Below are 14664 nucleotides of genomic sequence, written 5' to 3'. Positions count from 1 at the left end.
GTTTACATAATTGCCAGTGCTGAATAAGAGTTACTCTTTCCCCACGTCCTTACCAGCATTTGTTGTCAATTTTTTTTTTTTTAATGTGATAGCTATTTGACTGGGCTGCGGAATATTGTGGTGGTTTGATTAAGAATGTCCTTCATATATTTGAAGGCTTAGTCGTCGGGGAGTGGTACTATTTAAAAAGATTAGAAAGATTAGAATATGTGGCCTTGTTGGAGGATGTGGATTACTGAGGGTGGGCTTTGAGGTTTCAAAAGCCGGTGCCAAGGCCCAGAGTCTCTCTCAGCGTATGGATCAGGATGTAGCTCTCAGCTACTGTTCCAGTGTCTGTCTGTATGCCTCCTCCATGTTATCTGCGATGATGATAATGAACTAAGTCTCTGAAACTATAGACCAGCTCCCAATTAAAGGCTTTCTCTGATAAGAGTGAGCTTGGCAGGCAGCGTAGTAGAGCTGACCCCGTGCACAGAGGCGCAGGTGATCCGGTGCTGCGAATGCTCGTGGGAGATCTGGCCACACCCTTCGTCTACCATACTGTGGAGTGGGCACAGGAGAGATGACCTCCCCGCTCCCTCACCCCTTGCCACCTACAGCAGGTGGGAGAGCTGGCCCTGAGGTCACGAGAGTGGGAGAATTGGCACTGCCTCCACTGGCAGCAGCACTTGGAAAAGCAGGCCCTGCGCCTCGCCCAGGGAAGCAAATAGAGCTGACCCTGTTGGTGGGGGAGCAGGTGAGCAGGAGGGCTGACCCTGTTACCCCTTATCTGCTATGTGGTGGCATGGGTGAGGAAAAACATGCCCTCCCTCTCCTTGCCCCTTGCCACCTGTGGCAGGGGAGAGAGCTGGCCCCTGGGCCACGAGGGTGGAAGAACTGGCCCTGCCTCCCCCACCCCCTACCACCAACTGCAGCACCTGGGAGAGTAGGCAAGGCGCTTCACCTGGGCAGCACACCAGAGATGGCAGGGTGCAGGTGAACCGGGCAGGAGAGTGGGTGTGAGAGCAGAAGAACTGCCCCTGCCCTCCCTAGTACGCCATGAGATGGCAAGGGTAAGGGAAATATGCCCTCCCCTCCAACCCCTTGCCGTCTTCCACAGGCAGGAGAGTCGACCTTGGAGGAATGAGAACTGGAGAGCTGGTCTTGCCTCTCACCAAGGGCAGCAGCTGGAAGAGGGCCCTGTACCTTGCCTGGGCAAAACAGTATGGAACTGGCCCTGGTGGTGTGAGTGCCGGTGAGCTGGACCCGAGGGTGTGGGAGCAAGAGCATTGGCCCCCTCCTTGCTGTCTGTTGCATTGTGTGAGCTAGCTGGGGCAGTGGTGGAGAGCTTGCCTGACTGGTGAAGATAGGAGAAGCTGGCAGGCTGACCAACCCAGCTACCACCCAGGCCTCGAACTAAGACTAGGAGGTAGACCACCCCAACACCAACCTCATCTATGAACCGCGGGAGCATGTGAAGAGGACAAACCTACAAATCCAAAGCTACAGGCTCTCCACTGACACAAGGCAACAATAGGATATTCAGGAGGAGTCCCAGTGAAGACCCAGTATGGAGGGTGTAGCAGAAGCCAGAGGCCCGGAACCAGACCAATGACTCATTCCAACAGACACAGGTAAGGATGTATGGACTGGAGGTATACTGCGTGACTTACTGGGGCCACACTACACCTTTCATGCCGAGACTTATTTATTTGTTTGCTTGTTTTGTTTTTCTTTGGGGGGGGGGGGTCGTTTTTTGATTTTACTTTAAAATTTTGTTTTTGGTGGAAGGTTGCAAGGGCAGAAGGCAGAGGTGAAGGGATGGAGAGATGAATGGGATCAGGATACATGATGTGAAATTCACAAAAAAAATCAATAAAAAGTAAAAAAAAAAAAGTGGGCTTGGTAATGGTACCTCTTCACAGCAATTGAAAGATGACTAAGACAAATATCAAAGCAGTTTTAATTGGCATCTCCTGGATGTCTAAGATTGCTGAATGCTTTTTCAGGAATGTATTCACCATTTATTTGTATTTCTTCGTTTGAGGAACTGTTTGTTGAGTCCTCTAGCACATTTATGGAGTTGATGATTTAGATTTTTTCGGGGGGGGGGGTCGTATTTATCTTTTGCCATTCTTCATATATCTGATGTGTAGTTGGCGAAGACTGTTCCCCCTTCTCTAAGCGTCTCTTCTCTCTGGTGATGGTTTCCTGTTCTCTGGAGTAACTTTTTAATTTTAGATAATTTCACTTGTCAGTTGTGGGAGTTACTGCTTATGCTGGAAAAAATCCTCCTTGCCCGTGCTTATGCCTTGAAGTGATTTATCTGTGTTTTCCTTCATCAGTTGCAAAGTTTCGTGTCTTACATTATGGCCTTTGATCTGTTTTGAATTGATTTTTGTGCAGGGTGAGAGATGGGGACGTGGCGGCTTCATTACTTTACACGTGGACACAGGGTTTCTACCCAGAAGCATTTCCAAAAGGGCCTTTCTTTTCCCTGTGTGCATTTTTTGACGGCTCTGTCAAAAATTAAGTGCCTGTAGCTTTGTGGGTTTGTTTCAAGGCCCTCCGTTCTGTTCTATTGATCTCCAGAGCGGCTTTGTGTCTGTGCTCTGTTTTTGTTACAAGTCTATACTATAACTTGAAATTGGGCATTGTTATACTTTTAATGCTGCTCCTTCTGCTAAGATTTACATTGGCTATTTGGGATCCTTTGTGCTACCTAATGAGCTTTTGGGTTGTTTATTCTGGTTCTGTGACAATGTTGCAGCTTTCATAGGGAGAGAGTTGAATGTGTAGATCACTTTGATAATATAGCCGTTTTCCCTGCCTTAATTCGGCCAACCCACGAGCATGGGAGGTCTTTCCGTCCTATAGAATCCTTTTTAGTTCCTTTCTTCACTGTCTACCGCTTTTGACCGCAGAGATCTTTTACCACAGTGGTTAGGTTTATTCCTAGGTATTTCACTTAGTTATTTTGAAGCTAACGGCAAAGGGATCTTTTCTCCTCTAATTTCTTTTTTTTTTTTTTTGACAAATGTGTGATTGATACATAGAAAACTTACCCATTTGTATGTTGCCTTTGTCTCCTGCTACTTTGCTGAAAGTGTTTATCAAGACTAAGATTTCTGGTGGTGCTGTCAGGTTCTTTCCAGTGTAGGCGTGAATGTGCTCTGCAAATTGGGATAATTTGAGTCTTATTCCTATTTGTATTCCCTTTATTTTAAGAATATGTATATATACATATATATGTATATATAATATATGTATGTATGTATTGGTGTCTAGTTTTATTGCACTGTGAGCTGACAGGATACAAGAAATTATTTTGACTCTTTTATATTTGGTAAGGTTTGACTTGTGACCTGAAATGGGGTCTTTTTTAGAGAAAGTTTCATGAGCTTCTGAGATGAATGAGTATTTTGCACCCATTGGGTAGAATACTCTGTAAATATCTGCTAAGTCCAATTGACTTATGGTGCAGTTTAACTGGGATTTTTACATTGACTTTTAGTTTGGATGACCTATCTTGAATGACAGGTGGGGTGCTTAAGTCACGCATGGCCATTATATCTGGACCTATCTAAGCCTTTATGTCTATTTGTTTTTGTTTTATGAAATTGGTAAAAAGCAACAGTGGGCGGATCTACATTTACAATTGTTGTAACTTCGCTGTTTTTGTTTTTCTTACTATTTTGTGAGCTGATCGTTACTCACGTGTTGTAGAATCCAATATATCTTTTCTGACTAGCTTTGATTTGAAGTCTACTTTATTGGAGGTCAGACAACTACACAGTCTAGTTTTGGCTATTTGCTTGTTAGATTGTCCTTTGTCATAGGACTCTCAAGATTGTTGGTTCTTGGAGACAGTATATATATATATATATATATAGTATCTTAAATCAGTTAGCTAGTCTGAATATCCATTGGGTTGAGTTGAGACCTTTCGTTTTTCAGATTACTATTGACAGGTATTTATAGATTCCTGTAATTCTGTTGGTTGCTTTTCTAATCACTTGAAATTTATTTGGTTCTTTACTTTCTCTCCTACCATTACAAGATGTTTGCTAGCTTACCACCTTAGTCGTTTTGAATTCCTTCCTAGCTCTCCTATGTTCATGTGTTCCTCCCAAGAAATACCTTCTCCTATGGTGTCTTCATTGGGGTTGTTGTTGTTCCTGCTCTGTGTGTAGTACCTCTTCTTCTGCTCCTTCTCCTACTCCATGAATTCCTGGGCTTGGACTCTTGATCATACAGCATTCTTGGGTTTTGTGGTCACATTCATTTATTTGTTTTCCTTACTGATGTTTGAATATAGTATTTTATCAACCTTTTATATCATCCCTGATATTCTTTCTTCTGTGTAGTCAGGTATATTGATGATGCTTTCTACTTTTTTTTTTGCTTAATACATTAAAATTTCATTTTTAATATGTGGTGGTTTAAAGGAGAATGGACCCCCATGGGCTCATAGATTTGAATACTTGATCACCAGGGAGTGGCACTATTTGAAAGAATTAGGAGGTGTGGCCTTGTTAGAGGGAGTATGTCACTGGGAGTGGGCTTTCAAAAAGCCCATTCTAAGCTCAGACTGTCCTCCTGCTGCCTGTGGATCCCGATGTAGAATTCTCAGCTACTTCTCTAGCATCATATCTGCCGGCATGCCACCATACTTCTTCCCACTACGCTGATAATGGGATTAAACCTCTGAAACTGTAAGCAAGCCCCAATTAAATACTTCCTTTTATAAGAGTTGCTGTTGTCGTGGTGTCTCTTCACAGCAAAGAAACACTAACTAAGACACAAAATTTTATTTATTTACTTTTTGCCAAAAATCTCAGTTTCCCTTTGTCGACTGTTTTAATCCATAGTGCTGATTTTCTGTGTTAATCATTTTGCCAGCTTTTCCTTCTATGCTGCTGACTTTCCTCTCTGGGTCCTAGAAGTCATTGTTTGTTTTTATCTCTTCAGATTATTGACCATTTTGCCAGAAAACTTTTGAAATCTTCATCTGACATTTTACCCATTTCAGTATCTGTGAGTTCAGTCCTTGAGGGTTCATGATCATTTGGGGGAGTCATGTTGTCATGGTTTGTCACATTTCTTGTGTTTCCATACTGTGACTTGTGCATTTATTGGTTTGTCTGTGTGTTCTGGCTCCGGAGGGTAGGTCTTCTGATTGAGCAACCTACTCTTGAAAGCTCAATTCTGAGTAGTACTCTGCCAGGAGAAAACAAATTGCTTTTAGAAGTGGTTTCTGCTCCTTTCTCAACAACAGTGAGCTTTGTGGCCATAGCTATATTTGGCTTTCTTAGCTTTGAATCTGTTCTTCTCCAGCATCCTTTTCCTTCCCTTGTGGTCCCCAAGCTCTTATCCTTTGAAACAGAGTATATTCTTTTCTGATTCTGACTATTTCACATGCTGACTCAGAGTCAACTTCCACTCTGTCTTCTTACCCAGAAGCCTCTCCAGTTCTGGTTTTATTTCCTTTTGAAAGAAGATATTAGTGGCTGGAGAGATGGCTCAGCTGTTAAGAGACACAGTTTAAAGTTCGGAGAGGAGACATCCCTGAAAATGAGAGTTTTAGATTTAGTGTTACGGACAGAATTTTGACTAGTGAACACAGTGGGAATATTTTTTTGGGGGGGATCTGGTGGATTCCTTTGTGCTTTTACAAGGAATTTTGCTTATAGTAGTGTGTGTGTGTGTGTGTGTGTGTGTGTGTGTGTGTGTGTGTGTGTATGTTTTCCTAGCAATTATCTCAACAGAATTAAAAAAAAAAATTCTACAAGGTCAGTAGTGCTGGGTTAAGGTCACATATTTGTAACTGTATATCTGATTTGATTTATTTTATAATATGCCAACTTAGTGAAGCTGGGTCACTAAAAAAAAAACCCTACTCTTTATCTGACATTCAACTTTCCTTTATGCTGTTTTTCTTTACTCTTTAGTGTAAGACATGTGAAAAATGCCTTTGTGGCTCAACAAGAAAATAAGCACTTGATAGCTGTTGGTTGATGCTTCTGTAATCATATAATGGATGAATTTTAATTCATCTCCACGCCAAAAGATGAAGCACAGTAGAATGGGCCCAATTACCATACGTCTTCATCCAGACAATCATTTGTGTAAATACACAACTTTATTTTATAGTTACCACCACACCCTGTGTCCCCTACCTTGTATGTGAGAGACATCCTTATCAAAGTCTTGTGTCTAATGTGTAAATGGTCCGTTGAAGCATAGACCTAATTAGTCTTATCAATGAAAACCAGGAGTCAAATATCGGGGTAATAACCTGAAAGATCAGAGAAGCAGAGGAGCAGCCACCTGTGACTTCTTACCTCTCCGGATCCTTTGACCCAAAGGGCTGAGATCCTGTCTCTGCTCTGCCTTATCACTTCCTTTCTCTGCCTCTGGAGTGCTGGGATTAAACACGTGAGCCACCACCACCTGGCCTCTATGGTTAACTAGCGGCTAGCTCTGCCCTCTGATCTCCAGGCAAACTTTATTTGTCAGAACACAAACAAAATATCACACAAATGACAGTGTTATTGCACCTGACACTGGCTGTCTTCTGGGAATCACTGATATGCTTTTGATGTGATTGAACACATTTCCATGTTTCAAGTCTGGGACTGGAGTAGAGATGGCATAACCTCACCATGAGCATGGGAAGTACTAACAGGACAGTGGCTATAGTTCTGAGGTCAAAGATGTTATGCAGCAATTGCCTTCAAGATAAAACATTCTATCTTGGGAGGAAGCTCCTTTAGACTCAGGATGTTTTAAATTGAGGCTTTTTAAGGTTCACGTAAAAATAGTCAGAAGCTTCAAGAAGTCTCAGAAATTGACCTAAATGTACTAGGCTGCTCCCTACCCAAGGCTATATAAGCAGCCAGGACCCTTGTGACACACTTGTAGACAACCCAAGCTGCCTGGAAGAGGCAGAGACAAGCTGAAATGCTGAGAAAAGACACTGTCCAATCGGCTGAACTGCCTGTAGGTTGTACATTGAACTTCAGTTTTCCAGCTTTTGAGAGGCATACGACCCACACAGGGATGCGATTTTGGCAGTGTGATTATCTTTGAGTTATTTCTGTTCCTATCAGTAACCCCTCATCTAGACTCCTGTAAATAACCCCATGAAAACTCATTAGTTCACCACGTTGGACTTTGGTGGTATCCACACTTCAGTCTGTTGTAAATTCCCTATCTGGGGTAGATAGACATCTGTTTACTTTTCCCAGGACCAGAGTCACACCACAAAGAAATCATTGATAATAGTTGTTTTTTTGTTTGTTTGTTTTTGGTTTTTGTAATGCTGGTGATTGAACCAAGGGTGTTGTGTGTGTTATCTAAGTGTTCTACCACTGGGCTACATCCTAAGCAGAAATAAACTCTTTCTTTTCCAAGTTGCTTTTGGTCATGGTGTTTTTACCACAACAATAGAAACCCTAACTAAGACAGACACAATATACTTAAGGGCTTTACATGCACGCACGTGCACGCACGCACGCGCGCGCGCGCACACACACACACACACACACACACAATTTTAAAAGTCTTAAAATATAAATGTACAGAATGAACTTGGAAATGACGGGGAACTCTTGTCTTCCTGCAGGCAACTCATCTTTTGTGTGAGACTTCTCTCCATGGATGTATGTGTATTTTCTCCTTGGGTTGAGGGAGACAGAAGAGGGGGATTCTAAACTTGCAAAATAATTCCCCTTAATCATGTCTTTTGTGTGGCATCCTCTTGCAGGTAAGTGCTTAACATTCAATTTCTCTCTCCTCCCATCTATGCTGGAAGATGGCTAGTTGCCATGCATGAGGAGAGGGCCACATGCCACCTTGCAGAGGACGTGTAGGAGGCATTATCATCTGTTGTATAGCCACCGGATCCTTTTGTTTTGATCAGGCTGATACACACAGAGGCTTATTTCATACCACACGGATTGCTAGAAATGTGTGCTGTCATGGACCCCCAAAGTCTGTGATCCTGGTCAATTTCTATTTACCAAGAAATCCCCACATACTGCGACATCTTCTGACTCCCACTCTCTGCCAATCCAGTAGTTGTCTTATTTCCTCTGCATGCTCCCTGCCAGGCATGCGGAACTCCACAAGCTCCTGAAGTCATATGAAACTGGAGGGGAGCCAGACGCTGAACCTCAGGCTCATCTGCCTTGCCATCTCCATCTGTCAGGGACACCTCATCCCTGTTCCGTGCTGGATGTGGTATGGAATAACATGCCAAGTTACTTCTACAAGCCTACAGACTTTCCTGGCCTGTGCCAAAGAAAGGCAGGCCTGGTCTTGGTGTCTGTGTTGCTCTGGACTCACTATCACTCCTTCGATGGTTTGCAGCAAGATCTGGAAAACAGGGGCTAATAAGACCTGGCTGCACCTCTCTTCAGCCTCCTCTTTGGCTATGGATGTCTTTTATCTCCTGTAACAGTCTGGCAGTATTGGAAGACAGAGTGCTAGATGATACTGGGAGATAGAGAATAGGAAAAGAAAGAGAAAATCCCCTCCATTTTAAAAATTCAAAGTAGGGGCTGGAGAAATGGCTCAGGATTTAAGAGCACTGGTTGGTCTTCCGGAGGACGTATGTTTGACTCTCAGAACCCACATGATATCTAACAACCACCTGCAACTCCAGAGCCAGAGGATCACAGTGCCCCCTTCTGGGCTCCATTGGTACTACATGAACACTGGTAAGACATACATGCAGTCCAAACAACCACTCATGCAAAATAAAAGTAAAATAAGTACTCCTTTAGAATTTCAAAAAGTCCCACAGAAAATAAAATTATGTAGTTATAACTAATATTTTCTTAAAACATATCACCCTTGAAGAAAACAATGAGGAACCCAGGGAAGGCAATACATACTCTTGTTCTGAGTTTTTAATCTGTTTGGAGACCAATCTTACTTGAGGTTTTCTACAAGTTTCTCTGTGAGTATTTCTCTGGGCCTGGTGAGTTGTTGCATAAGCCTTTTCTATACCCTCTACTACCTGGAAAAATACATAATCATTTCACAGCTGTCAATCATTGAGGATGTTCATGTAAGGACACAGTGTTCTCTCCTACTATGGAGATGCTTAGTAAAGAGCCCATGGGGAATCTGAGTACCAGGTTCATGCTGCTGCCCAGGGTGAGAAATACTCTGTCTTGGCTGCACTTATCATGTGCAAAGGTCTCTTCACACTAGGCCATGAGGAAGCAGCTAAGTCATTCATTTTCTTAGAGACCAGTCATAATTCTTATGAAACCTCTATGGACTTTTTTTTTTTGAACTGTAAAATCCATGTGTATTAGCATGCTTATTTTGAAAGCCCTGTGAAACACATAATTTAAATAATTTAGAAATGTATGTTTTTCTGTTCAGTGCTGCAAATGTTTTCAGAAATACCTTGTGAACTTTCTGTCCCCCACCCCATTGACTTCAAATAATAGAAACATACTTTCTCTCTCTCTTTCTCTTCTTTTTGAGTTGGCGAATGACTTCAAATGATGGAAACACTTGAGATATTTAACTCCTGCTCCCACTGCACAAATTCCATGATATTACAAGTAATTGATCACAAGCAATCTCATTTGTATGAGAGTCTTCTGAGTAAATCTCTTCCTTCTGTGCTTTTCAGAGTTAGTTTCTCGTAGTACATCCTCCTTTTCTATACTGGTTTGCATTACTTTTGTATGTCCTTTGTTATCAAACTGGGAAAAAGTAAAAAAAAAAAAATGTGGTGAAACGGATTGATGCTAGCTCCCCCACCCCATTCAGATAAGACCCCCCCCCCCCCCCCACACACACACACACACGGGAGATTTTGTCATCTATGCTGGTTGGCTCGGACAGAACCATTCTTTTTTTTTTTTTTGGTTTTTCGAGACAGGGTTTCTCTGTGCAGCTTTGCGCCTTTCCTGGGATTCACTTGGTAGCCCAGGCTGGCCTCGAACTCACAGAGATCCGCCTGGCTCTGCCTCCCGAGTGCTGGGATTAAAGGCGTGCGCCACCACCGCCCGGCTGGACAGAACCATTCTTAGCTGACATGTGGGCACCTGGTAATAACAGCAGGAATGAGTAGCCAAAACAATGCCAATTACCTCTCAAGGTCCTCAAGAGGTCAGCTTAACAGTCACGAGGAGGGCCATGCTTTCTTCGTGTCCGAGTCGTCGGAGTATCCCTGGGATAATATGTTAATTTAAAACAATCAATTAATCCTTGTTAGGATGAGAGGCGCATGTCCGTAGTTAGGGAGAAACAGCATCGACCCTCTGTGGAAATAATAAAGAGCAAGCAAGAGCGAGCAGAGGCTGTTTACCCAGTGATTGACACGGTGAGAGAGTCACTTGTGCCTGGCAGAGACTGTAAGGGCAAGAAGAGCAGGAAGCCTAACGGTGGGGAGAAGAGAAGGCTTCAGATGTGCCCTGCTGGAGGCAGCTGGCGTGGGGAAGCTCTCCACTAACTAGAAGCGAGGCATTCTCTGGGACTGCCTAGGGGTGAATATTTGGCTTGTTCTGCTTAGGCCCGAGTTGGAAGTGGGGGACCACAAATAGGGATGTTGCCAATTTTTAATCAATTTTTGGCTGTTTGGGGTCCATTTTTACTAGAGCCGTTGTCTCGCTTCTTGGAGAGTTTCTTGGAGATCGTGAGCTGACGTCTTACAGATCTGACACAGCAGACCGGCCTCCTGGCTGCTTTCCTGACTCATTACTGAGGACCGCAAGGGTTCTATGGTTACATATGGGCTGGCCATGGTCCATGTGTGTATTCAGCCACTCACTTCACTAATGGAGAGTCAATTCAAACCAGACCATATGTTGTTCTCTTTCACACATTTATGATGCTAAAGTTCATCTCTGTGGACTCAGAGCTTCAGGCAAATAAAACCAACGGAGACCTCTGGCTGATAATGAACTCACTGCAATTTGCAGGAGACAATAGGGTGCTGTGGCATTTCTGAAATGGGAAAGTGTTTCCTGAGGGAAGAAGGTAGACACCGCTGCTTATAGAGAAGCTGAAGAGATGTGAACTGGAAAGGTGAGGGGGTGACTGAGTCAGTAGAGGGCATTTTCCTAAGGCTTAAGTCTTAACCTGTAGGAACAGATCTCCACTTCCTAATCTTTCTTGTTTTGTGCTGCTTGTCTGGCCCACACTGAAAACACTGATCATCCTTGTACTAGACAATGGATCTGTGTGAGAGATTGGTAAAGGGATACCACACCCAAGAAGGGAATAAACTGATGAGCTGGTTGGGCCCTGGATGAGAAAGTGCTGAGGACCCAACCTTCACTTTTTCCATAGCAGGAGTACTATTTAATGGGAAGATCTATAGGCAGGTAGGTATGTCCCCTGAGCAGGTTAGATTGCTTTCTTGGATTCTCTTCTGGAGTTCTGTGCCAAATTAGAGGAGTGTGTACTACCTAGACAGCCTTTTATTTTTATTTATTTTATTTATTTTTTGCTTTGTTTTTACATTCCACCTGAAGTTTCCCTTTCCTCCTCTCCTCTCAGTTGCTCCCCCTGACCTCCCCTCACCCCATCCACTCCTCCCCTTCTGTTTCTCTTTAGGTACATCCAGACCTTCCATTGATATCAACTAGCCATGGTATACCAAGTTGCAGCGAGACTAGGCACCTCCTTTTCTAGTAATGTTAGATGAAGCAATCCGGTAGGAGGAAAGGATCCCCAAAGCAGGAGTCAGGGACATCCCCCGCCCCGTTACTGTTAGGAGTCTCACAAGAAGACCAAGTTACACAACTGTAACATATATGCAGAGGGCCTAGTTCAGTCCCTGGTTGTCGGTTCAGTCTTTGTGAACCCCTGTGAGCTCAGGTGAGTTGGTTCTGTGGGTTTTCTTGTCGTGTCTTTGACCTCACTGGCTCCTACAATCTTTCTTCTCCCTCTTCTTCAGGATTTTCAGAGCTTAGCCTAATGTTTGGCTGTGGGTCTCTGCCCCTGTTTCCATCATTTTTTTGTGTTAAGCCTTTCTGATGACAGTTGGGCTAAGCATGACTATAGAAGAATATCACTAGGAATCATTTCACAGACTTTTCTTTCTTTTCCATTTATGTTTGGTTCTATCCTAGATCTCTGGGGTACCCTGCCTCTGGGTCTTGGCCCTCAGTGGTGAGCTCCCTCTCAGGGTATGGGTCTCCAGCTGGCCCAGTCATTAGTTGATCACTCCCACAATTTCTGCACCATCTTTACCCCAGCACATCTTGTAGGCAGGACAAATTGTTGGTCGAAGGGTTTATAGCTGGGTTGGTGTCCCAGTCTCTCCACTGAAAGTCTTGCCTAGTTACAGGAAATGACTGGTTCAGTCTCCCAAAACAAAAATCCAGCAATGGATACACAAATTAATATATAATATTTAAGTAATCTAATAACCAAACATACCTGAATTATGCTTGTACTTACTTGAGTGGAGGCTACACATACATAAAAATGATTTCTGCACTGGGACTTTATAGACATTGAAATAAAACATTTAAATATATTTATTAACTTCTGATGAATAGGTTTCTTTTGGCAAATATTTTATTGATCAAGAGGTCATAATATTAAAAACCCTGAACTTCCTATAAATAGGTTTATTAGATGTTCTTTCTCTTGTTAAAGAATTCATGTGATACAACTAATGGAATGGGGATTTCTGATTTATGTTTTTGTTTTCAGTACCAGGCAGTGAATCCAGGACCTGATCATGGCAGACAAGTAGTCGTCCATGAAACAAAATGCCAAGTCCTTAGGCTTGAAGTTTTTAGGGTATATTACTGTGGATTATGAAAACAGAAAAACGGCTCTTTGGTAGTTGGGAGCTCATGTTTATGCTTTTATTTCTTGACTTACATAATCATTTGTAATATAACTATACTTTTTATGCAAAAAGTTTATGCTGTTCTATAGTTTGAAAAGCTTTAATAATAAATAGATTGAATCATTTAATTTAGATAATAAAGTTGAAACTGAGAAGAGAAAAAATCAATACCATTCTAACAGTACCTTTTAAAGGTTCCACTTATCTGTATGGAATGCTTATTTGGGAGTGATGAGCACAAATTTACCATAAATACACACGTAGAAACAGAGGCTGAGATACAAGTGTTTGTGATCCTAGTAAAAATGTTATCTCTAAAGGATTTTAATGGAGGAGAAGAGCAAGAAGAACTAAGGCTCAGGGGCCCAGCATGGAGGCTGGCTTCCAATGCAGAAGGTGAGTCCTCCTCGATTTTCTATATAAAGTCTAAACAATAAGGGTAATTTAGCTGACATGTAGTGTTGAACCACAGTTATTTAGCTTGGGCTCTTTATATTGCATCTGCTTTTAATACAGTACTAGATCTGAGGTGTAAGATCAAACACAGGGCATTCGGATGTAGCACAGTTGGGTCAAGTCCTTGTCATGCACATATGAAGCCTTATATTTGATTCCCAGCACCCCATAAACAGGGCAGAGTGGTACATGCCTGCAATTTTAACACACAGGAGCTAGAGGCAGGAGGATCAAAGCTCAAAATCATCCTTGGCTCCATATTGAGTTTGAGGTCAGATTGAGGCCCTGTCTAAAAATTGTGTCAAGTATAGAAACACAGAAGTGAACATAGTAGTCCTGTTTTAAACAGCATAAAGAAGCACATCCCAGGGAAGACAGGAGGATTTGGGACATCAGTTGTGCATTAAAATGTAGTTTACAGGAAACGATTATCAGAATTAATGCTAAATGCTTATCACAGATAGGCCCTGACCTATCCTAGGACCTCTAGATATGCTATGTGAGTCTCACGTATGGACCACACATGTACACTCTTAGTAAACCACTGCCTTATGCTGTGGCATGACATTTTCTTTTACCTTTTAGATCTTCTCTGTGCCTCTCTGGTGACTGATCACATGAATGTGAGCTTTTACTGGACTCAATTAGCAAACAGCACAGGCACTTGAATTCAGCCAGTGTGTGAGCATGTCAGCATTGCTGAATCCATGTCCGCACCCTTTCTTTCTAGGAAGGCAGGGTGGAGTCCACACTGTTCTCTCTTGTGTCCAGTCCCAACAGGCTGATGCTCTGATGATTTGAAAAATGATAGTTTCCTCTCTCAATGGGTACCATTTCTTCACATCTGGCATTCATTTTCCAAACACTGGGGCCATATGTTCAACATGCAGCTTAATTCTTATCTCTGATCCTTTAAAAATCTATCCCAATCTACAATCATTTATTTGTCCTTTGCCATATTCCAACAGAGTCGGGTCTACTCTGATAATTCCTTGTACTAGGTATTTTTAGTAGTCTCCTTAGAGATCCTATTGCTGGTAGTAGTTCAGTATCTGAAACTACATTTAAAAATTATTTTTAATTAAAATATTATGTCACTTCCTATTCCTTACTCTCTACCATTCAGTTACTACCACATTTCTACTCCCCCCGCACAAACTCATGGTCTCTTTTTCTTTAGTTATTGTTACACACACACACACACACACACACACACACACACACACACACACACACACCATGCTGAGCCCATTTAGTATTATTAGTAGGAGTCCATTTAGTATTATGAGTCCATTTAGTATTATCTGTATATATATATATATATATATATATATATATATATGTTTTAAAAATATTTTTCTTTTGTTTTTGATATTATATTTTAGTTAGAACAC

The sequence above is a fragment of the Peromyscus californicus genome, unplaced genomic scaffold (assembly GCF_007827085.1).
Source record: "Peromyscus californicus insignis strain IS unplaced genomic scaffold, ASM782708v3 Scaffold_17__1_contigs__length_78620276, whole genome shotgun sequence".
Taxonomy (NCBI): Eukaryota; Metazoa; Chordata; class Mammalia; order Rodentia; family Cricetidae; genus Peromyscus; species Peromyscus californicus.
This window is presented reverse-complemented; position numbering follows the sequence as displayed.